At 36.7% G+C, this 25,254-nt stretch overlaps 1 long non-coding RNA gene across 1 annotated transcript in view; it reads left to right on the forward strand.

Annotated features, from left to right (window-relative positions):
- Positions 1 to 10,200: 10,200 nt before the first annotated feature.
- Positions 10,201 to 25,254, forward strand: part of LOC149500181 (uncharacterized) — a 574,180-nt gene continuing 559,126 nt past the window's right edge. The window contains exon 1 of the long non-coding RNA XR_016325158.1: positions 10,201 to 10,461. This is a non-coding gene — a long non-coding RNA (uncharacterized LOC149500181). The remainder of the gene's footprint in view (positions 10,462 to 25,254) is intronic.

A 25,254-nucleotide genomic window follows, 5' to 3' on the forward strand; every position in this document is an offset into this window, starting at 1 on the left:
GACATTGAAGTTCACATTTGAGCCCCGATAACACTGTAAGTTCCTCCTAGCGCGACACTAACTTCAATTTACATAACTCGATTTCGACTTTGATCCAAACGTACTGAAATCAGTCCGCATATGTATGAAGTAGTGAGGTAACTAACCACATTGTAAGCCCCTGACTTCTACAAGTAACCATTATCTAAATATAATTAAATTTTACTTATCACGTTCCACTGCAATTGTATGGTTGTATATCTATTCTTATGTATAGCTGGTCCAACTTTAAACAATTATTTTACTAAGAGATAGCTATAATACATACTTACAGTAATAAGTATTTTATTTTCATAAATACACAAGCAACTGGCTATAATTTAATGCATTCGTAGCTTGTCAAGTATTCTTTTCTCGAATAACATTATTAATTCTGTGATATATATTTTTAAAGTAATAGCTTAATAAATTATGTAATGTTGAGGATGAATATTAGCTTTCGTGTTTTTCTAAATAAAATCTTTAATATATCATATTATTTTAAAAATGAATTAAATTACCAGTGAGACAACAATTCATTATCCGTAAAAAAGATATATACTATTATGCTATTGCCGACTCTACGAGTATTAGATCTTTTCCGACAACTCTTTAATACACTATTTTTATCTATTTCTGTAGTTCTATTTCTCTCTATCTCTATTTATCTATTTCTGATAGCTACAGTAAGCTACAGAACGAGCTTTTATCATTCACTAATCAAAGCCGTAAAACTAAGCTTTGTCATTTATCATACATATGTCTATCAAAACGATAGAAGTAAATCGTCTCTTCAAAATTTTTTAAAAGATGGTGAAACACACATCCGTTATAATACTTTTAAATTATAACAAAGAAGTAAATACGGTATGTTGCTTACATACAAAATTAGTAGTTTTAAATTGAGTCGACTATTATCAAAGCCGGCAATGTGACTTTTAGACAATTATTAGTAAATCAGAAAAACGAATTATTGACTTTGTATTCCATTGGCAGTCACAAAACTCTTCTGAACGACATCTTAGATAAATAACAGGTTAAGCATTAACCTTTATTTAATGCAGTTTTTGAACCGTATTCTTTGAAGGAGACGATTATATTCAAATCAATCTGTATTGACATATCAATAACATTTTTTTGTCCAAATGCACAGATTGCCACCTTTGATAATAGACGACTCAATTATTATTATTTTTACGTTGTCTTCATGTTTGACTACTTACTAGCTCAGGTATTACGGGTTACGTTTAACATTGGATTTTGAAATTTATATTACTAGTGATTATGGGAAATAAAATACAGTTTAGGAATTTTGCTGTTAGGATAAATTTAATTGATGACGTCAGGTCAGTAGATAATAAAATAGAAAGTCTGGAAGACATCAATCAAACGCTTTATTAAAGAAAGGAAAGCGGATACGAAAATGGTTGCGGAAATTATATTTTTTAATTTAATATCCATCTCTCATCTCAGGGCGTAATTAAATAGAGGCGAGCAATTTGTCCGTCGAAGTAAACACTCGGTGGCCACCGGGCATCATCCCGTCTCCGAGAAATTCAATTAAACCAGGTAACTTCGTTGCATGCTCATGCTTCACTTTTAGCTACATCACCAAAGAGTATTGAAATTAACATGCTTTGAAGGATATGGTAATTAGAAAACAATTGACCGCTATAGTCTATTTTATCAAAAAATATTGCGAAAAGTATTCTAAAATCAAGAAAGCCTCAGTAAATATAATATAATATAATAACTGAATTATTATATGAATGACTACTAAAAATATTTTCATGTATTGTATGTGTACTTAAATTTCAGTCTTTACATGTGAAATTATTTAACGTTACCAATCTTATATGTTAGTTAATTATTTTATAATATTTTAGTGTTGAAATCGATGATATATGTCGTACACAGCTTACAATGAATGCATAAAAAATAAACATAGAATTTTGGCAGCGGCTTGGCTCTGCCTGCCTGGCATTGCTGAAGTCCATGGGCGACGGTAACCACTCACCATCAGGTGGGCCGTATGCTCGTCTGCCTACAAGGGAAATAAAAAAACAATCTTACAATAATTAGAGATGAAATGAGAATAATGAGATGTAATACCCTTGAGGGTTTCGCTTCTACCGCATCTGAATTGCAGGCATGTTTTTCTTTTAATTAAAAATGTGATCGACTTTATTCATTTTGTCTATCAACGTGTCTCTTGCCCATACAGCTCTTCAAACTCCTTCTATTCCTTGACATCCTTGGTCAGATTGATTTATTTCTTAAAACTTCTTCATTCACTAATCTATGAAGCATAGGTAAATAACTTGTTCAATGCTGAGACGTGCGCTTCGACGTCAATATTACGTTAGTCGAAGATACCGACAGTGGAAAACTTATTTTCTTGTGGAATCATGATATTTCTTTTGTACATTCAACATAAGAGCATTACTGTGGATAAACTGGTTTACGTGCGCGTTTTATTGACGTTTTGCAGTGAGATAAAGCTTGGGTGTCTATAATGTCTGCACTGTGCAGTTTCTCGAACGATGTCGTAAAGTATTTGTCATGCTAATAAAGACAATGCGTTATTTTTTTATGTTTATTAAAATATAGTTTTTCTTTTGTGGAAATTAAATTGATATATTGGATTCCAATATGCAACATTTAGATATTATGATATCTTAATTTAATTATATAAAGAGGTTATATACCTCTAATTTAATTTAAAAATGTTTATTGTGATTTCAGTTTCTGAACATGAAATAAATAAAAAATGTATGTTGCTGTAAGTCTTCCGTGACCACAAAAACTATAATGCAAATTCGGAAACAGTAAAAGCTGGATTTTATTGTGAAAAAAAGGTACTTATCTTATCTCTAAGCAGGATTGTATAAACCTAAGGAAGTATATTACAAGTATATCTGAACACAGTTTCCTGACGTAAAAAATCACTGAGCCATTAGAATTTTATAAAATCACAACATTAAAAATTATCGATCGAAAAATTCCGATGTTTGTCGTCGATTTTTAGCTCCCGCAACTATGCCCAGCTAATCTTTGGGTGATCAATCAAATTCACTTCGTAACACGTCGTTCTGTGGGATCGCTGTTATCCGTCTTGTCTGAATTCGCCATTTCACAGAATGTATTTGAGCTTTCATGGATTTTGGATTAGCATTTAGAATTAGTTTAAGTACAGTATGTGATTCAATTGTATTCATGAATATATGTTTTTATATCTTTTTCATTGGTTACGAAAGCAACCCAGTATCAGGGTCAAAAATAAATAGCTGTCTACTGCTAAAACGCCAAAACGTAAGTATCAACTATGCAAACATCTAAAAGTGACATCGTTTTTAGTTTGTCCATCGATTATAATCTATAGTTCTGTCTGGTCGTCGTGGCCTAAAGGATAAGACGTCTGGTGCATTCGTATCGAGCGATGCACAGGTGTTCGAATCCCGCTGGCGGGTACCAATTTTTCTAATGAAACACGTACTCAACAAATGTTCACGATTGACTTCCACGGTGAAGGAATAACATCGTGCAATAAAAATCAAACCCGCAAAATTATAATTTGCGTAATTACTGGTGGTAAGACCTCTTGTGAGTCCGCACGGGTAGGTACCACCGCCCCGCCTATTTCTGCCGTGAAGCAGTAATGCGTTTCAGTTTGAAGGGTGGGGCAGTCGTTGTGACTATACTGAGATCTTAGAACTATATCTCAAGGTGTGTGGCGCGTTGTAGATGTCTATGGGCTCCAGTAGTGGTCATAGTTATGATACTAACAATCACATTCAAGAGTTAAGTTGTCATATTTTTTATACGTGTACAAATACATATGATTTTAGGACGAATCAACGGCATATATACGAACGAATATATGTACGTATCGTTATAAAAATAAAGTCATAATATTCTTTGGATGTAATAAATAATCTTAGTTCTAATGTATCCGAGAAAATAACAGCTCTGCTATCTCATATCTCACCTATAAAATTATACTATTCAAAATTAAACAAATCAAATGTCGATAAATGTTCGAGATTTTTTGTCTCCCTAGAATTAAATAAAAACTCAAAACATAAAAACCACATACTGTTCGCTTTGTTTTCATCCGTCAAGGTAGTACTGTCAGTGAAAGCCCTCTTACAGACAAACCTGAAGATAAGGGCTACTCAGGCATCGCGTTTCCATAATTGAGGCTAGATATACGACTAAGTTCAGGGAACGATAACATGTACAAACTCTATAATACTATCCTGAACTTTGAACTATGTTTAATATAACTTATACGATAAATGTTATGTAATATTTGAGTTATTAATAATTTCGTATTTTCATTTTGGTGCTCTCTGAAAGTGATAAAACCCTTACAAAACACGCAGAGTTCATCAGATCAGCCAATCCTCCACTAAGTTCTACGAGAGCGCGCGGATTTGCACCTAATTAAACATTACCGTATTTAATAAGTAACCAATCTGATCAAAAATTGTATCTGTAACTAAAAACTGTAAAAAAACTGTATATATGTAAATATATAAGCTTTTGCCCGCGATTTCGTCCGCGTGGAATAGTTACTTTGACACAACTTTTTTTATAACATAGCATTACATAGACTTTTTTAAACTTTTAAAGGGGAACAATTTTTTCACACATTATTTTAGCGTAACTTTAACCGTTTCCGCAACCCGCGCAGCGAAACGTCTCAAACGGGAAAAATACCCCGATTTTGAAACATTCTTTATTGGTGCTCCGCTTGCATTAGTCTTGGCGTGATGTTATATAGCCTTCCTCAATAAATGAGCTAACTGACATTAAAATATTTTTTTAAATCGGACCAGTAGTTCCTGAGATTAGTGCGTTCAAACAAACAAACTCTTCAGCTTTATAATATTAGTATAGATTTTTACTTCGACCTAAGAATGTGTCAAGGAGGACAGGAGGACAGCCACCTAGTCCATAGGCTTTGTTAATAATTTTATACCAGTTTGTCCGTGAGCTATCACTTCACATTGGAAAGGCTATTAATAGGTATGCAACTAAATAAACCTTGGTCAGCGATGGTTATCAAACAATGGCCACGATACTGAAGTGACGAAGATAGATGTAGCTTGTCACTTAAGTCTTCGCCTCGAATTGCCTGAAACAACTGAAACGAGACAGGAACATTGACAAATGAAAGACGAAGTTTTAATTTCTTTCAGTGCCACCGTATTAGGTACTATCCGTTTTTTTGGACTAGAACGCAAACATTCAAATTAGCTATTTAAAATAATTTAGTTTCTGTAGGAAACTTGTAACTTCTAACAATATGATTTTATCTTTTAGTATATTTTCTATCATGAAACTATTATAGCTATATATATATATATATTTTTATTGCCCTTGTAGGCGGACGAGCATACGGCCCACCTGATGGTGAGTGGTTACCGTCGCCCATGGACTTCAGCAATGCCAGGGGCAGAGCCAAGCCGCTGCCTACCGCTTAATACTCTCCACAAGCCTCGTTTGAAGAAGGACATGTCATAGCGCTCGGGAAACACCGTGGAGGGGAGCTCATTCCATAGCCGGATGGTACGTGGCAAAAAAGATCTCTGGAAACGCACTGTGGATGACCGCAGTGGCTCCAGGTAGTATGGATGAACTCTACTCCGGTGGCGGGCGGTGCCATGGTAAAAACGAGACGTTGGTATCATCTCGAACAATTCCTCAGAGCACTCCCCATGGAACATGCGGTACAAAATACAGAGGGAACCTCCGCAGACCCAGAGGCTCCAAACGATCCGTGAGACCGGGATTATCGACAATCCGAACGGCTCTCTTCTGTTTGGAGTCAAATGGAAGAAGCTGGTATTTGGGTCATGGTATCAGAGCAGTCACCGTCTACAACGACCGTAATGCTCCGCCCATCCAAAAAGCTAGCGATCCACTTGCAGAGACCCTCGGGGATTCCGTAAGATGGTAACTTCGATAGAAGTGCCCTATGCCAGACCCTGTCGAAGGCCTTCGCGATATCAAGGCTCACAGCAAGAGCCTCGCCCTTGCTCTCCAAGGCTTCAGCCCACCTGTGAGTAAGGTATACAAGAAGATCGCCAGCTGAGCGACCGTGACGGAAACCGTACTGTCGGTCACTGATCAGCTGGCGATCTTCAAGATACTTCAGGAGTTGTGTATTAATTATTCGCTCCATCACCTTGGAAAGCAAGGAAGTTATCGCGATAGGCCTGTAGCTCGATGGGTCCGACCGGTCACCCTTCTTGGCGATAGGGTGGACGTGGGCGGTCTTCCATGAAGACGGAACCCTGTTAGTGCAATAAGAGAGGCGATACAAACGCGTTAGGGCCGGTGTCAGCTCAGGGGCGCACGTTTTCAAAACCACTGCGGGGATGCCGTCTGGCCCACTCGACTTATGGACGTCCAGGAGTCGGAGCTCCCGCCTGACTGCACACTGTGTGAAGCAGATATCTGGCAGGCAGCTATCACACCGAGGGATGTTCGGTGGTGTGGCACCCCCGTCGTCCACAGTCGAGTTCGAGGCGAAGAGTTTGACCAGAAGGTCAGCCTTCTCTTTCGCGTTGTAGGCCAGATTGTCATCGGACTTGCGCAGTGGTGGGAAACTAGACCTGCAAAAGTTTCCTTCTGCAGCCTTGGCGAGCGACCAAAAAGCACGGCTCCCGGAGGGATAGCTCTTCAATCGCTCGCCAACTCTAGCGACGTGCTCCGACTTCGCCTTGGCAATAACCTTCTTGTAGGACCGAGAAGCGGCGTTATATTTCCGCCTTTCTTCCGAGATGTTAGGGTCCTGACGTCTCCTGGCACTATCCCATGCCACGTATGCGGACCGCTTGAGGTGTGCAACATCCCTGCTGGCATTGTTATACCACGGTCTGCTGCGACCCCCAACGGGCACTTCAGAGGACGGAATAAACAATTCCATCCCCTGGAGCACCACGTCTTTAAGACGGCCCGCACAGACGTCAGGATCAGCAGAGGAAAAGCAGAACCACCCCCATGGGTAGGATGCGTAAAATTCACGCAATCCATCCCAATCTGCTGACATATACTTCCAAACTCTTCGATACCCGGTCGTCGTTCGACGACCAGGACGAGAGAGCGGTACAACAGCACGGATAAGGCAGTGATCAGACGATCCAAGTGGAGCGTCGACCACCACACTGTATCCGGCCGGATCCGTGGTCAGCAGAAGGTCCAACAGAGAAGGCTCGCGCCCCTCGATATCTGGGACACGGGTGGGCTGTGTCACCAGCTGGGAGAAGCCGTAGGCCAAGGCGAAATCGTAGGCAGTCCGACCCGGGAGGTCAGTGGTTCTGGACCCCAACCACTCTTGGTGGTGAGCGTTAAAGTCTTCAAGAACCACCACCTCCGCAGATGGGTACTGCTCAAGCACGCGGTTAGTCTCCTCTTGCACATGCTCAAACAGAGTTGAACCTGCATCACTGCTGTGGGACCTGTACAGGCACGCGTAGATTCGGGTACAGCCCCCGTGATCTACGCGCAGCCACAAGAGGGACAGGTCCCGTTTTTCGAGGCCTTGAAGACGGCGACAACAGACATCAGCCCGGACGAATACGCACACCCCGGCTTTACGCAGGAAGTTGTGCTCCAATACGTAGCCGGGGTATCCAAGGTATGAGGTATCGTCCGGAGCAGATATCTGCGGCTCCGTTAAAAAAAGCAGGGCAGGCTGCACCGTCTCAAGGTGGTGGTGTACGGCGTCAAGGTTGCTATGTAGGCCCCTGACATTGCTGAAATCCACATTAAATGTGGAACGGGGAACCGCCTGTAAAACCCTTTTCTTTTTTTTCGACTTCATTAATTATGTTGTTATATTTCCGGAGAGTAGGATTAGGAGAGGTAGGATGTTGGAGTTGAGATCGAGGCAACACCTGAATGAAGCGCGGAACATAGTACGTGCTCGACCACGGGTTGCGTGAGAGACTGACGTAGAGCATGGAAGGGCCCCCAGTCCACTCTGCGTGCGATCGCCGGGATCCACTCCGGTCTCCGACTCCGGCACGACGACCGCACGACAGGATTTTGCACCGGTTGGCGGGACAGCTTCCCGGGGCGGAGTTTAGTAGAGACACCCGGGTTCAGGTCCCCTACTGACCGGCGGGCGGCAGCGGATACCGTTTCACTGGGTCTCTCTATACCCCTGTCAAACAATCACGCCCCGTGAGCTCGCACGCACTTCTGCTCCGCATGTTCCAGGCGTCACCAAGACTCACCCCCAGCAAGGAAGGGGAAAGGGAAGGAATAGAACTGGCTCTCCAATTCACACGCCGGAACACAGCTAGGCTATTTGGCGGCGGACTCTAGTTGGAGGGTGGTCGCCAGCCAGTCAGACTAGGTCCTACCACCGGTTATGTTTTCGGCTCCCGTTTAGCACCACCCAGGGGTCACTTGTAGGGAATCGCGGGTTAAACCTATGGAAGCGAGAAGCACCAACCCCCAAATCCAAATATATTTATTAACTTGTTTTATTAGCTTGACCTTTCTATATCAATCTACTAATGTCGAAATCTTTCATCGCAGTTTTCTCGGGACGTCTGATTATCTTGCAAATTTTCACACGTATGATGGATCGATCGATTACAGTACAGTAATTTTATTACTTCGACCTAAAGTTCTGACCTCTCACTAGGATCAAAAATGACTTAATATTTATTCATCGGCTTAATACGAGTTTTTTATTTATTAAGAAATCTATCATGTGTTCATTGAGTACCGAAGCTCATAGACATCTTACCTTAAAGCAAGAAGTCCAACTATAATAGCTGTCCCACTCTTCAAACCGAAATGCTTCACTGCGTCGCGGCAGAAATAGGCAGGATGATACCTACCCGTATGAGCTTACAACAGCGTCCTACCGCAGAAATATCATTTTTATGTTTATTAAGCGAAATTGAATTTTATTACATCGCGTTGTATATTCATCATGAAGTCGCGTTGTATAAAAAAAAGGAATCCGCCTCCCGGATTTTTGACACGGCACAATGGTATCGCTCAACACGCTCACACATATCTACAATTCGTGTCTTAGCATTTATTTATTACTGAAACTGTTTATAAACTAAGTAGCAATAATAGAGTAGTTAGCTTTCTTACTCATGGTAAATACATAATTTAGAATTATTCTTCGAAAATAAAGCAGTTCCGTAGTTATTTTGGTGTCGATCGTGAACAACGGCGGAACTCAAATTATATTTAGCAGCGCCACATCCCTCGGCTGTCTAAATCACTATAAGCTATTCCATAACGTATTATCAGGAAATAGCTGAAGTACCATTACGCAGACAGTAGCGTCCTATACAAAAGTAGGTTGCGCGGTTCTCGTCTAGGGCGGCGGCCGATCCACATGGGGTGGCGACGGGTGTTGTATCGTAGCAACCAGCAGCATCCTTCTCAGTGCGGCTTCGACGGTCCAACGGACGCCCGTGCGAATCCGCCCGGGGTTAGCACCTCGACGAACTAACAGCTCTAGTGAAGTGAAACAAAATGTTTATATTATTCATACTGTTGACCGTGTATCTAATTACGCTCTGTCACGAATGATTTTTCCGTGAGGACGTTTGTATCCTCTGTGTGATGAGCGATTTTTTGGACTTGTCGCTTCGTTGAACGTTTACTGCATATCGTTAAGCAGTCGGTGAGTTTGGTTTATATTAAATTTTATCGCTCTTAAGTACAATCGATATATCTGAAGAGTCTTATATGTATCATGATGAAAATCCTTAGGTACTATTCATACAGTAATTTATGTTTTCGTTACAATTATATTTAATAATAGGATATGCAAAGAAACAGTTATACAAAATTGTAAACATACGTATGTGAGAATGATGAATATTTGTTTTCTAACGGTAAAATGAAAATTGAAAAAAAAGGAGCTCTAAAATTAGCAAAGCTTCGCGGCTTAATTAATAAATGGATCGTGACCTATAAAAGTTATTACAATTTTTAGCGAGCCAATTACTTCAGCTTCGTTTATATCAATATTTCTTCTACCCAATGGTTCGTTCGAAATTCAATGGAAAATCATAGCTGGTTTTTAATTAAGTAACGTTAATTAATATGAATGACTTGAAGAACAAGGAAGTGAATGAATTTTAGTAAAATTATGTTTCGCTATTACTCAGGTGCTTTATTTCTATTTATACATATAATGTATTTATTTATTTAAATCAAAATACAGTTTAGCTTTGTAAAACTATAGCAATTGAGTTGCTCTTATAAAGAGAAACAACATTTAAAGCTATTGCTTCACCATTATTTTTATATCTTTTTATATTTTAATATTGCAAAAATGCTCTTTATATGTCTAATGTTCTAATGTTTCAATAATCGAAATTCTATTTATGTCACCTATAGAAGAATTATATAAATAACATATTAACCTCTTTAAGGATTAATCGTATAGAGGTTACATACATATTGAGAAAAGTACAAATTTAGCGTTCGTTAATTTTGTTCTTTAGTTTATATATTTTTTTTTTTTTGTATGAGTCGTATTAGCTAGTCAAGGAGATATGAACTCAAGCATTAGAAATTAATTATTCAAAGTTCCTTTTGCTGAATTCATTTTGACACAAACAATGCGAGAATCGTTAAGAGGCAACGCGGAAAACGGACTGCTGTTAAATAGTCTACATTCTCTCTGAAATTGACACATTCTTAAAGTCTCTAATCTTTGTAATTCCGTGACTGAATTCAGTTACAGAACATTGTAACTAAGAACACAAAGACATTCTGGTGTCTTAATTTAAGCGTCACTTACGAATTACCTAGGTAGGTAAACACTTATCAGCTAGCCGCTTATAAGTGGCAGTCGCATTGATTATACAGTATATTGCAGTAAAATGTAAAATAATCCGGTGGGTCCTAATCACCTCAGGACTTACTTACACTGATTATTTCTCATTTAAATATATGTACAAATAGAATACAAACAATAACGTTAAATATAAATCAATTTTTGTATTCTGGCGTTCTTACATACTTATCATCGACTCTTGAGGGAAAAAAATATTTTTATTGTAGTGCTTAGATTTCAATTTTATGTTTTGATAAAAACGAGAAACTTTGTGTTTCCGATTACGACTGTTTCTTCTTCCGGATTGCTGTTGATTTTGTCGGAATTGTTGATTTTGTATCAATAATTAAGTAATGCATCTTTTTACAATGCCATTTAATTCACTATGATACACTATGATCTAATTACACTTTTCGATCTATCACAAAACAATACATTTGTAAATCTATGCCATCCAAAATATACTTTAAGTAAATAGCATTGACACTACATGATTGCAGCAGCTGCATTAATTAATCAGTTTAAATAACACTATTAATTTTCCTGATAATATCCTCTAAGCAATAGTAACCAATTGTGAATTTTTCCCGGAACAATGACCCAAAAATAAATAAACACTTCCAACTTAAACTTGAGCAGAAGTTATTTAAGTGTAATTCCGCTCCTATTATTTAACTTCGCCGTGCCAATAGGGAACTAAGGCGTAATGGGAAGAAAGTAAAACCTTTCTTTTGTAATCGAGATTCTTCGAATGGACTTCATCTGAATTGCTACTACGTATAAAACGAGTGATTTACGAGAATTCATAGTTACTTAGAAATTACGTGAAAACTCGTATATATATATATTTTTTTTATGCCTAATATGGGTGGACGAGCCCACAGCCCACCTTGTGTTAAGTGGTTACTGGAGCCCATAGACATTTACAACGTAAATGAGCCACCCACCGTGAGATATAAGTTCTAAGATCTCAGTATAGTTACAACGGCTGCTCTACCCTTCAGACCGAAACACATTACTGCTTCACGGCTGAAATAAGAATAGAATAGAAAAATAAAAACTCGTATATAAAGTAAGATTGTTGTTAATAGAGTTTTTTTATTGTTTGAATAATTCAAAATGGCGCTCCAATATAATCAGAATAGACTGTTTGATGTTTAAAAATTTTGGAAAAATAACTTTTCTGCAATATTATTGAAAAGTACACAGTAAAATTATTGGTGCGCTCTCAGTGATTGTTTTAAGCGATTTGATAAATGAAGATATTATTTATTAAATATTCTAGTTTCTTCAAGGCGATAGCAAATGGTATAAAATATTTAATCTGATGCATTGAACATTCAGGGAATTCTCCGACAACATTACTTTTGCTTTTAGCCAAAACTGGAGGTAAATGTATTTATTTCTGCCCCTAGGCAGTCCTGCTATTTGATTTGTAGGGTGGGCAGCCGTTATATCTATACAATTGAGACTTATTATACCTTGTACTTTTTTTTGTTCTTTTTTTATTTTATTTTTTATTGCTTAGCTGGGTGGACGAGCTCACGGCTCACCTGATGTTAAGTGGTTACCGGAGCCCATAGACATCTACAACTTAAATGCCACCATCCACCTTGAGACATGACTTCTAAGGTCTCACTTTTAACAGTACAACGGCTGCCCTGCCCTTCAAACCCAAACGCATTACTGCTTCACCGTAGAAATAGGCAGGGTGGTTGATACCTAGCCGTGCGGACTCCCAAGACGTCCCACCAGTAATAATGTCTTAGGGGGGATTACGACAGTCACGTAGTGATGTCAGTGGCTTCCAGTGCAATTCATACCACTTAGTATCAATTGTGAGATCGTTCACTACTCTTACAATTAAAAAAAAACTTCATAATAATAGTTCGCTAAGCATTATTGTCAGCCTTAATAAAGTACGCTATAGGTTGTTATATTGTAATAAAATGCGTAATTCTCATCCATCCCAGCGCCGTGAATTTTACTACAACACAAAATCGGATAACAAACTAAAACACCACCATAAATATTTATTCGAACGCTGGTGATCTCAGCTTAGGGATGATCGATATTAGAAAAACATCGATGCTAACATCGATATCTAAAAACATCGATGATTTTGGTAAAAAATAAAACTGTATATTTTTTAATAATTATTGGACTTGACTCCGACATCACACTTCACAATTTACATTTTCTTAATTTCACACACATTTATGTAGTACGGCTTACTTCGATTACGTTAATCAGTGTCATCTAACTTAAAATAGTTGTACTACTTAGGGACTCACTGGCTAGAAAGTACATCCACCGTTAGACGGTCCTAAAAGATATATGGACGTTTCGATAATTCGATATTTTATTCTCATAACATCGATGTGTCGATGTTATCGAAACCAAATCATTGATGTTAAAACATCGATGCTTATTCAACATCGATGAATATCGAACATCCCTATCTCAGTTACGCCCAAAAAGTAAAATATATAATAAAATAATAAAAATTATTGTTTTTTGTGTATCTTCGATTATATTTATCATGCTTTTATTAACTTGGTATAATAATATATGTATGTATGCACATATGTATTTATTTATGTTTCTGTGTATGTAATAGAATCTTTGAACGTTCATATTCATCGATTTGAAAATTTCTGACTAACGTGAAAATTTGCAAATGTATCAAGGACCGATGACAATACAACATCATTCTCAAATATTCAGTAAGAAAAGGATAAAAAATATAAAATTAATTTTTAGTTCGGTTTGCAATATATGTGTTTTTTCCAAGCTTAAAACTACATGTACTGTTTGAAAATTGATATATTTACGAGCTTTCTGATATAAATTCTACAATTCGATTTATTTTAAACATAGCTTTATCCCGGTCGCTTCATTTAAGTCTTGTAGGGAACATTTTGATGTTTTCATTCAAAGCGTATGCTATGCTATTTTTGGAGTCTGATGACAATCACAAAGCGAAACTTTAATGTTGTGTAATGTAATAGTTGACTTGCCCTTAAAGTATGGACATATATTTTCCTAATAGCAAAAATATGTAGCATTATGTTAGTACTAGTAAAATAGCTCTTACAATATCACCGAACTAATAATACAAAATTTATTAAGAAACGACATATCGTCGTTGTCAAATCAAAATCTGCTATGTGCACTTTTTGAGATTTTTACTTTTTGACCTTTTCATATAGTTCACAGCCCTATCTACCGTATAAAAAAAAACTGTTATGTGTCTATAGCTTTAACATTTATCTATAGCTTTCATTTGATATAGTTCTTAAAAATTCACCTTTATATTTTAAAAATTTATACGAAAATGTTTTTACTCGTTAATTCAAAATAGTAAAAGTTTTTGCACATAGCAGATTTTGGTTTGACAGCGACGATATTATTTATTTGCTAAAATGCGGCTTATAAACGACAACGACTATAGAAGTCCAGCACTAATGAAAACGCAAGAGAAGTTCATTTAATTTTGTTATCAACTTCTCTATTGTTTCCGTAAAAGGTTTTTTCTCGGAGGAACAGCTAGCTGAGAGTTATTGTTATTTTGACTTTGTTCCTTACTACAATTACTTATAATAATATCAATGTCGCTGAAGATTATTGCAAAGCCAGAACGTTTAAAGCGAGTTTGTACATTTTCATTAAGTAATTTTTGTAATGAAAACTTCATATTAGTAACTCCGAATATCGATTTCAATCTGATGTTATCCTCTAATCATGTATTATTTTTCTCCCATCGTTCATCAGTGGACCTGTAAATCAATCAAGTCTTCTTCTTCTTTTTATCAGCCCACAGACGTCCACTGCTGGACATAGGCCTCCTCCAAGCCTCGCCACAAAAACCGGTCCTGCGCTGCCAGCATCCAGCGGATCCCCGCGAACCTCAATAGCTCGTCGGTCCATCTTGTGGGAGGCCTACCCACATCTTCCATCTTCCGGTACGCGGTCGCCACTCAAGAACTTTCTGACCTCCCCCCCAATCAAGTCACTAAAATCTAATCTTGTTTATTATTAGACCTGTCAAAAATTTTGAACATTTTCTGTATTTACTTGAATTCAAAAGTCAAAATGAATTCATTAAGTACAAAAATAGTTTGGCTTCGTAATAAATCTAAATCAGAATCTCTATAGACTTGTATATATAGGAATAGATATAAGTTAGTAGAAAATAAAGTTACCAAAATTATACAATTGAAGTAAATGCCACAGACCTATTACAAGAAGGTCGCTGTGCCCTTTCGCAGTACACAATTATTACTGAAGGCTACCTACGCCTTTAATCTCTTCGAATTTCATTGTAACGTCCCTGTCATAAGGCGTTTATTGAGCGTTTAATAACACGTTGGGACTTTGAGTTTCATTTGACGAACGAAGATGAAGTCGTTTCGGCCTCTAATATACAAATATCAGGCTCTATTATTATACAAATATGTATTAGAGGCCGGATATCCAACTCATGTTTGAACCATACAAATTGAACATTTCTCTTCACCGTCTATTTTTTTTCCTGCCTTAGCCTTGAGAGGCTATTTCAGCGTAACCTTAGCTAGTAGTTGAGCTCACGGGGCTTAAGCCGGAGTGATGCTAACACTGACCCTAGCAAGAACAGTGCTTCGCAGATCTACCACCGGATCGGAAACGCGACCCACTGAGAGGATCCGGTGAGAAACTCAGTGGGCTGTGTCTGTGGGCTAATTCGCTCGTCCAGCCCTTCGTCGCAAGCGACGGGTTCGACGAGTACGGTGACCGGCACCGTCTGTCTATTCATGTGTTGTGTTAGTACTGAAAACTTGTTTCGTTTTTGTTTACCTATTTAATATACTACATAGAGGTAATCTACTTTTAGTTTCCGAAATAAATACATTGTTAATATATATTATAATATATTATAATCCAAATAATGTTGGGCCTCTCATTAAGTAATTTTTATTATTAGTGTAGGATTGGTAAGAGCGGAACGTATGGAAAGAGTGTGGAACGGAACATTAAGATGTGAATGAGAAAAACGGAAAGAAAGGGAAAAGAAAATGACATACAGAATGACAGAGAAAAAGGAAGATGGCGAAACGGTTAAAAAATAAGCAAGGCGTAATAAAAGTGTTAGTTAACTTTTAATTACTATTATAACAGAAGATTTTGGAACAGTGGAAGTTTTATTTTATGCGCTGCGATCCCTATTCTACATTAGTGTTGAGGTGAGTGAACGAAATCTCACTGACCTGGTGTTAAGTGGCCCACAACGTGACATCACAACGTGAATGTACCACCCACTTTGAGATATGATGTCAAAGTGTTAAAATTATTACGTTTATCGGCTACTTCACTATTCACGATTGACTTCCACGGTGAAGGAATAACATCGTGTAATAAAAATCAAACCCGCAAAATTATAATTTGCGTAATTACTGGTGGTAAGACCTATTGTGAGTCCGCACGGGTATGTAACACCATCCTGCCTATTTCTGCCGTGAAGCAGTAATGCGTTTCGGTTTGAAGGGTGGGGCAGCCGTTGTAACTATACTGAGACCTTAGAACTCATATCTCAAGGTGAGTGGCGGCATTTACATTGTATATGTCTATAGGCTCCAGTAACCACTCAACACCAGGTGGGCTGTGAGCTCGTCCGCCCAACTAAGGCAATAAAAAAAAAACTAAACATCTAATAATATCTATAAAATAATATCTTTAAATAGTTAATCTTATATCGTATAATCTTTAAATTCACCTTATAAATTTGACTAAAATTATATGTCTATTCTAAAATTGAATATGAGTTTGATTCTTAGTATCTAGAACTTAGGCCGTACATTATTTTTTGTAAGCCTATGTATTATCGTTTTTTGTCATTCTTAAAGCATATGGGTCACTTGTTGATGAGTGATTACTGTCGTTGATGGACGTCATTACCGCCTGGGCTATAGTTAGTCGTTGCCTACCGCTGACTACTCTCCTTCCAACTTGTTGTAAACAAGGACAAGACTGGAAGAAATATATTACAGACATTTTTATATTTCCTTTCCTTATTTTTATATTTTCTCCTTCCTCAAAATCACATACGTACTTTTCTGTGTAATGCTTGATTCGTAAAATCCGTCAGTGTACATTAATGTGCTAGAATGTAATCAACAAATTTATGTTACACTTCGGTTCATTAATTTCACACTCGGAGCGAGAACGCTACCTCAAAATCTTAAACTTCGGCTGCGACCTACCAAAGTATTTGAAAGCTAACTGGAAAGGACTAAATGGGTCACAATCTACGTACCTACGTAATAGAGTACCTACACTCGTGGGTACTCACGCGTCCTGTGTAGGCAGAACCATTGTCCGCTCCCTTTCGAGGGCTCTCGGTTCGACACACTTGACAGTTTATCTCATTACCCCTTGAAGGTTTTTAACGAAATCTGGCAACATTAAAATATATCATGCTACAAATTATAAAGTGCTTATTTATAGCTATTTACGTACGTGATTAAGTAATGGATCGGTCTGTGCTTTTTTTATTGCGTAGATGGGTAATGACCTCGTGATCCTTGGAGGCATCACCAGAGTCTCACAACTTCACAGCCTCAATTTGGGACACGAAATTGCTCAAATGCTGTATAACGTGGTGGTATCAACTCCTACTAGCTTATAATACCTCCTGCCACCAGTAAATTATTCTAATAAATTAAATTCTAGTAATGCGATGTACTAAGTCTATGTAATTAGGACAGTTTTGCTTTAAAAGGTTTTCATTCCTTTAACATTCCTGTTTACGGCCCTTATTTCTTGTCGCACGACTGTTGTTTTTTTTTGCATTTGTGTTTTTAATTGACACTCGATTTTTTACTTAGACATTAAAAAAGGTTTTTAAAAAAAAAGTTATTCTATCAAATTTTTTTTTATATTATTTTGTTAAAGTATTAAGATAAGGAACTACTGTTTGATGTACATATATTATACAATTAAGACTGTGCCTTAACGTAGGTGGCAGTATTTACTTGTCATCTTTGTGGGTTCCGGAAACATTAACCATAGGTGGACCATAGGGTTATTGAGTCAACTCAGCGCAATTACTAATACTTTTACTAACCAAAATAAGATTATAATTATTTATTCATTTATTTATTTATTACAATTCATGTAAAATTTACCTGAGGCCTGAGGCATTCTCTACAAGTCAACCAAAGGTAGTGCAGAGTAAATAGTGGTAGGTGCAATGAAATTTATATTAAGTTACAAATACATACACAAAACAGTATATATATACACATATACACAATCACATATACACATACATATACATATATAATTAAACTACAACAATAATGTATATAATGTATTTTCTTCATTTTTCGCGAGTAATCTTCGTTGTTTACATATATTATTTTCGAAGTTTCATATATTACAGCTTTCGTGGTCACAGCCTACAAAGGTGTAATACGCCGACATATGTTATTAACTAAGAGTATCTTGAAGTCTGACAGTTTGTTTGACTCGGGTATTCATCTTTGCGATAAGGTGTCAGATAAGCCATCTTCTCCATTAAAGTTGTTTTCAAAGGGTGTTTTTTTATTTCATTTTTTTTTTATATTGCTTACATGGGTGGACGAGCTCACGGTCACCTGGTGTTAAGTGGTTACGTAGTTAAGTGGTGCCCATAGACATCTACAACGTAAATGCCGCCAGATAGTTCTAAGGTCTCAGTATAGTAACAAAGGCTGCCCCATCCTTCAAACCGAAACGCCTTACTACTTCACGGCAGAAATAGGCAAGGTAGTGGTACCTACTCGTGCGGACTCACAAGAGGTCCTACCACCAGTAATTACGCAAATTATTATTTTGCAGGTTTGGTTTTTATTACACGATGTTATTCCTTCGCCATGGAAGTCAATCGTGAACATCTGTTAATTACGTATTTCGTTAGTAAATTTGGTACCCACCTGCGGGATTCGAACACCGTTGCATCGCTAGATGCGAATGCACCGGACGTCTTATCCTTTAGGCCACGACGACTCAATGGATTCATGCATACACGAAATTTGTGTATTTTCTTTAAAGAGTGTTTGGATTTTGTAAAATGTTATAAAATTCATGGCGCTACTATTCAAAAAATGTTGACAAACTCCAGATTTGTATACTCGATCATTCTTGATGTCCACAATGCGCTACTTTACTCTAAGCTAAAAGTCGCTTCACTATTATGAAAAGCGGCAATCACAGTCAGGCTTATAGATACAGGATCTTATAAAAGTATGCTACGCTTAATAGTTCTTATGCAGTTAGTTTCTCCTGGGAACTAATTAAATAATTTCATCGGCGCATCTCTAAATATGTTGCTAAGCTTTTTAGTAACTCTCTCAATGTAAGACTGGTACCCGCTCCTAACTGGTTTTATTTTGGGGTGAGGATGATAGGATAGCTTCATGTTGCTCTCGCTTGGCACGTGATTTATATGTTCATCTCGCAAATGATAATTTTCACAAAACACTTGAGATCTTTGTCATCGAAATAAATCTAAAAGAACAACTTATATAAAACTGTAGTTATTAAATGACTGGTCATAAATCAAATTACAGTTATAGCTACAGTAATAGTTACATTAAAGTCAATACCATACTATCGTGTTAAAACTTTTCTCATCAAGATACCGACGGCAGATAATTCCATAGCTTTTTTTCTAGTGTAAAAACCGATCAAACTTATCAAAGTTGTTTCATTAATGAGAAGATTTTATGTAGTTTTTTTCCCAAAAACATGACAGTCATTTACTTGTAGTTTGAAAAATAATTTTGCTAAAAGCCGTGTTCGCAACGACTTCAGTCATGCTTACATTAATATCTTTATTCAAATGCATTCTCAGTACATACGTTGTTAACGTCATTCGTATTGCGTAATTATTCAAAAACTAAAGTTTTAACCATGACTTGAGATTCGAAAATTTTGGCCTTAACACAATCAAATGATTTGATTCATTGCATTTCGTAGTATTGAACCGCAAATAATTCATCAATCGGCTGCCGAAACAATTAATGCGCATTAGCGCTCACGAACGCGATGGAACAGTACACTTTAACAATTTGCATATCATCCTCATTTCAGCAACACTCATTTGAATAATTGTTTAATTCCATTCGTTGCTTGGTGCATTCATTCGAATTATTCAGATTTATAGCCGAATTTTACTAGTCACGTTTTACCGCCGAATATTAAGCAATTTAAACTCGTTCGAGGTCCATGAAAATATGGTTAAATTCCGGGCATTATTTCGTGAGTTAAGATATGAATTCACATTTGAAGTTTGATTTTTTTCTTTGCAGTAACCTTATTAGGTACTTGAAGCAATTGAATATTCTAAGATTGCATCAAATGCAATAAATGTTTTACAATAAACTGTTGTTTTAATGTTAATTAAACATTTACGTTTTGATCGTCCTTTTAACCCTATCCCTATAAAACAGGCTCATCATTGCGCTATGCAAATTCAGGTTATAATGTAGTTTGGCTTATTTTTTTAGTTCAATTAGTTCAGCCGCCTGCCTGAAGTTAATCCAGAATGAGGGGTTTGTTATTAGCAAATCTATATTTGTATTTTTTTTTCAAATCTATATTAGAAAAAATCTAAGTATTTGCGGAAATTTAAATCAAAACTAATTCTATTACGGATATATTTTATAAAAACCGCTGAGGTCCTATTTTGTATTATCATTGGGTGAGACTAATATCAGACTAAAACCAATATCATCATATAAAGCTAATCAACTTGTACAAACCAACAATCGAATACTGTCAGTTGCAAAGCAAACAACCCTTTAGGTTCATTGAATTTGTAATCTAAAATTTCATTAAAATAAACCGTATCATCAAACATTTCCAGCGGTCGAAGCTCACCTAGATTTACTAGTACATACTAATTACGTACAAGCCCATTATGAGAGTCGTCCAGTTTAATTAGTCCTCAAGCCGGGGTCAGGTAATGCGACTGCATTTTGATTGCCACTATTACAATCACAGCACTAGAAGCAATTATTGTAGATCCTTTTGTTAGTAATGAACAGTTCTAGGATGTAAAATTTGGTTTTGTTTTGACTGACTCGGTGGTGCAATAGTTAGAGCTTCTGACTGCTGCGCCGAAGGTCGTGGATTCGATTCCCACATCGGACAAACATTAATGTAATGAACAGGTTTGTTTGCTCCTTTTATGAGTGTTTATTTTCTATTTATGTATTTATTTTAAAAACGTATGTAAATATGTATGTTAGTCTCTGGTACCCATAACAAAGGGAATACTAAATTGGGACCAGATGAGCATGCGTGATTTGTTCCCATGTATTTATGTATGTATTATTTATTTATACGACGAGCTCGCAGCCCACCTGATGTTAAGTGGTTACTGGGACCCATAGACATTCACAACCGTAAATGTGCCACCCATCTTGAGATATAAGTTCGCTTTGTCCGTTCGTTTGTTTTCTGCAGGACTATTAAAATTACAAATTAGCACTATGTAATTAAAATTGTAAGTGATAGTAATAGTCTCTGTAAAGATTTTTTTCCCTATCTAATCTGATAGATAGCCTTGAGAGGCTATTTCAGTGTAACCTTAACTAGTAGTAAGCTCACGGGGCTCAAACCTGACGACGCTACTAACACAAACCCTAGCAAGAGCCGTGCTTCGCAGAATCTACCTCCGGATCGGAAACGCGACCCACTGAGAAGATCCGGCGAGAAATCAGTAACGAAATATAGTTTCACTCAATCAAAATCATTTTAAAAAATGTTTAAAAGTACGTATGAGGTATTTTAGAATCTTAAGACGCGTTGTTTGCTAGATTTTTGTTTAAATTCATTGGTTGATGAGGTTACACCCTTCTAATGTTTTAGACAATCACTTTGACACCTCATAAAGTTTAAGTCATAATAGTATTATATTTCATCTTTTCTTCCCTATTACTTGAACGTGCGAATGTTTTGATGCAGAAAAGGTAACGCAGTGACACCCATCATTGTGACCTGCCAACACACTAAGTAAAAGAATATCCACTCCTTGATCATCACGGCTGTTATCAGCTAGTTCAGGAAATTTATAATTGCAGCAACTGCTCAATGTTTTCGGAGTTCTGCATCCGTATCCCTGATGAGTATCCGGACAGACCGCTATCGGGAACCTCTCTATGAATTTGGCCATGTATTTTCTTGCCAAGTAAACTTAAATCAGTAAATTTACTATTTTGTTATCAGAGTAAGTAAGCAAATTAGAGTACCTAAGGAAGCAAGAATACCAAGCAATAGTTGTTATTTTTTATTGCTTAGATGGGTGGAGGAGCTCACAGCCCAACTGGTATTAAGTAGTTACTGGAGCCCATAGACATTTCTTTTTTGTCGCTGAGATGTGTGGACGAGCTCACAGCCCACCTGGTGTTAAGAGGTTACTGGAGCCCATAGACATCTACAGCGTAAATGCGCCACACACCTTGAGATATAAGTTCTAAGATCTCAGTATAGTTACAACGGCTGCCTCACCCTTCATACCGAAACGCATTATTGCTTCACGGCAGAAATAGGCGGGGCGGTGGTACCTACCCGTGCGGACTCAGAAGAGTTCCTACCACCAGTAAAATGCAACGTAAATGCGCTACCCACAGTGAGATATAGGTTCAAAGGTCTCAGTATAGTTACAACGACTGCCCCACCCTCCAAACCGAAACGCATTACTGCTTCATGCAACTATTTGCAACTAATTTATAATTACAATTTCACTTTTATATCTATAATTTATAGCCATTGAATATTGTATTAGTTCTTTCTGAAATGACTGCTCATTTTATTAATGATCATAGATACGAATTTATAACATAATAGATATTCATTGTTACTGACTAAATTGTTAGACTGGTGTGATTTCACCAGTTTAATAAGCTTATTAAGAACAGTGGTTATTAAGTGCAAAGTAAAGACGAGACCTCGTTGTACACTGGCTTACAGCACTTCCGTAATTAATACTCAAGTGCATACTTTGCATTATAATTAGAATGTTCAACAATTTAATAACATTAAAGTAATTTTTGTACACTTTGTACAATTTTGTCCTACTAATAACGAAAAATTCTTAATAAGGAATTTAATGTTTTTTTTTGTTTTGTTAAATTAAGTATATTATATGTAACAAATTTGCATTTAAGACATGGATTTTTGTCTTGTTCTTGTCAATCGTACGTATACGTAAAAAAAATATTTTCTTGTAGGCTTTTATTGATAATGGTAAAAACTTGTTTATACCTAAAAAAATAACTCAGTTTTTTATAGAGACCAGCGTTCCTTAACATTAGAAGCAATCGCCCATTCGTAGGATCAATATTCTTTATCGCCCCATTTTCTAAGTTCATTTACTTACATATCTATTCTAAGTAGATTTGACGTCAAGTACAGGGCGAGATATAAAATTATGAGACAAATCTAACTACAGCATAGCAAAATCTAATTAACCTATATATAAGTAGTAGGCTAGGACCAGAAGATGATAGAAATAATTAGGACATTATCACGTTCAGAATTTTTTTTCATAAAATAAGAATCATGTAACAAAGTGTAATATAGAACGGATATAAATTCCGCTTATTCAGAGTTAAAATGTGGGAAGCTCTGCATTTGTAGATAAGCTTGTTAGAAAGCTATTTCCGTTTTACGTTGATTTAGTTCATATCCTTATACCTTATCAGAAATTTGCAAACCTACGTTAGAATTGGACTTTTCCTGTCTTTTAGATTTAGTGGTCTACAAATTTAAAATAGAAACATGACAAAATTAGCGAACCTTATTCTTATCAATACAGAAAAGAGAAAACCAAAAAATATATTTGAACTTGTTTCATTCAACAAATTGTTTTATGTGTAAAACGGTATCATTATTTTCCAAATATTTTTGTTTGGTACTATAATCATATTATTCAATATCATTGAACTCTCAGTTTTCCAAAGCTGCTTTTACAAGCGCCATGATCTAAGCATTGATTGAACAGAAATATCGACAATTTATAACAAACTAAAAAAATCATAGGCAAAAAAAAACCTATTTGTAATGTAAACAACAGCAACACTTAAAACAATTGGTCTGCACATTATTTATAAGAAGAAAGGAGGAAAAATATGTTATACTTGTAAAAATTTACTTGGAAAAATATGTTAGTTAATACTTTTTTAAATTTTCAGTCTAGGAAAAGAAAAAAGCTGTCCTACTACTTTAAGTGATGATTAGAAAAAACATTTTATTTAAAACAACACTTTGAGTTTTAAATTCTAAAACCGACAAGAATAAATATAATCTAGCGAAAAAAATAACCAAGAGACACTGAATAACAATATTCCATTAGCCGGAGTAGCTCCCGCGTGGTCTACAAACAATTTCAAAATATGAGAAAGCTGAACTACTTGTTATTCAAAAACGCGGGCTCAACATGTTTGTTCAGAGTTCAGGCTCCAGTCACCTTTCGGAAAAACAATAGAAACTAAGTGAGCTTCGATCGGGCCAAAGACGAGCCTTGTAAATCGTGATGTGGACAGTTTTATTGGCACCCCAATAAATTACATTAGCGTAGCCGCTGTGCTGTGGCGGCGGTCAGTGATTTGTTCAGACTTCACGTTTGTTTTTTTACTACCCTAAACTGATAGTCCCACGGTCTTCAATAGTGCTATATTAACAATTAAACATTACTACATAGTTTGTTACAAAACATAGCCCCTCCTTACATGTATACGCCCAATTCTGACACAGGATAGGAACGAAGTTCCTTATTATAAAAATATTAATTTTAAGTTCTATTCGAGGTATAAAGAAAATAAAATTGTAGGTTTCGCAACAACCCACGGTCATTATCATTCAGTAACGTGCGAACCTATTGTGGTACACTTCATTCACGGTTGTTTGCATAAGAGTTAGTGTATTGCGCAAACGAACGCTCTGAGATCGCGGTCAATGAATGATAAGAAATTTTGTTATTTTTTGTACGTTATTACAAAGTTAAGTCGTACACTGTGTGCACTACTAATTTGTACGTTATTACAAAGTTAAGTCATACACTGTGCATTACTAATAAAAATCTTACGTTACGGACGTTTTTTCCCGGTTAGGGTACCCCTCCACATCGTCCCATAAGGAACTCGTTCCAATAAATAAAAACGCATTTGTTTCATATTGCAAGTAGCATAAACCCTTTTATATTTTTCAATATATCGGCTCTTCTAATTTTCCTCATAGATTGAATATGCATTTATTTAGTTTTCTGTGCCCGTACGGGTGCAGGTGGTCCGACGATCAACTGCATAGTTAAATTTTATTGAAAAAGTTTTAATTGCTTTAGGATACTCTAGAACTTTCCTGTCTATACGTAGGTACTT

Source organism: Bombyx mandarina, chromosome 23, assembly GCF_030267445.1.
Source record: "Bombyx mandarina strain Sakado chromosome 23, ASM3026744v2".
Classification (NCBI taxonomy): domain Eukaryota; kingdom Metazoa; phylum Arthropoda; class Insecta; order Lepidoptera; family Bombycidae; genus Bombyx; species Bombyx mandarina.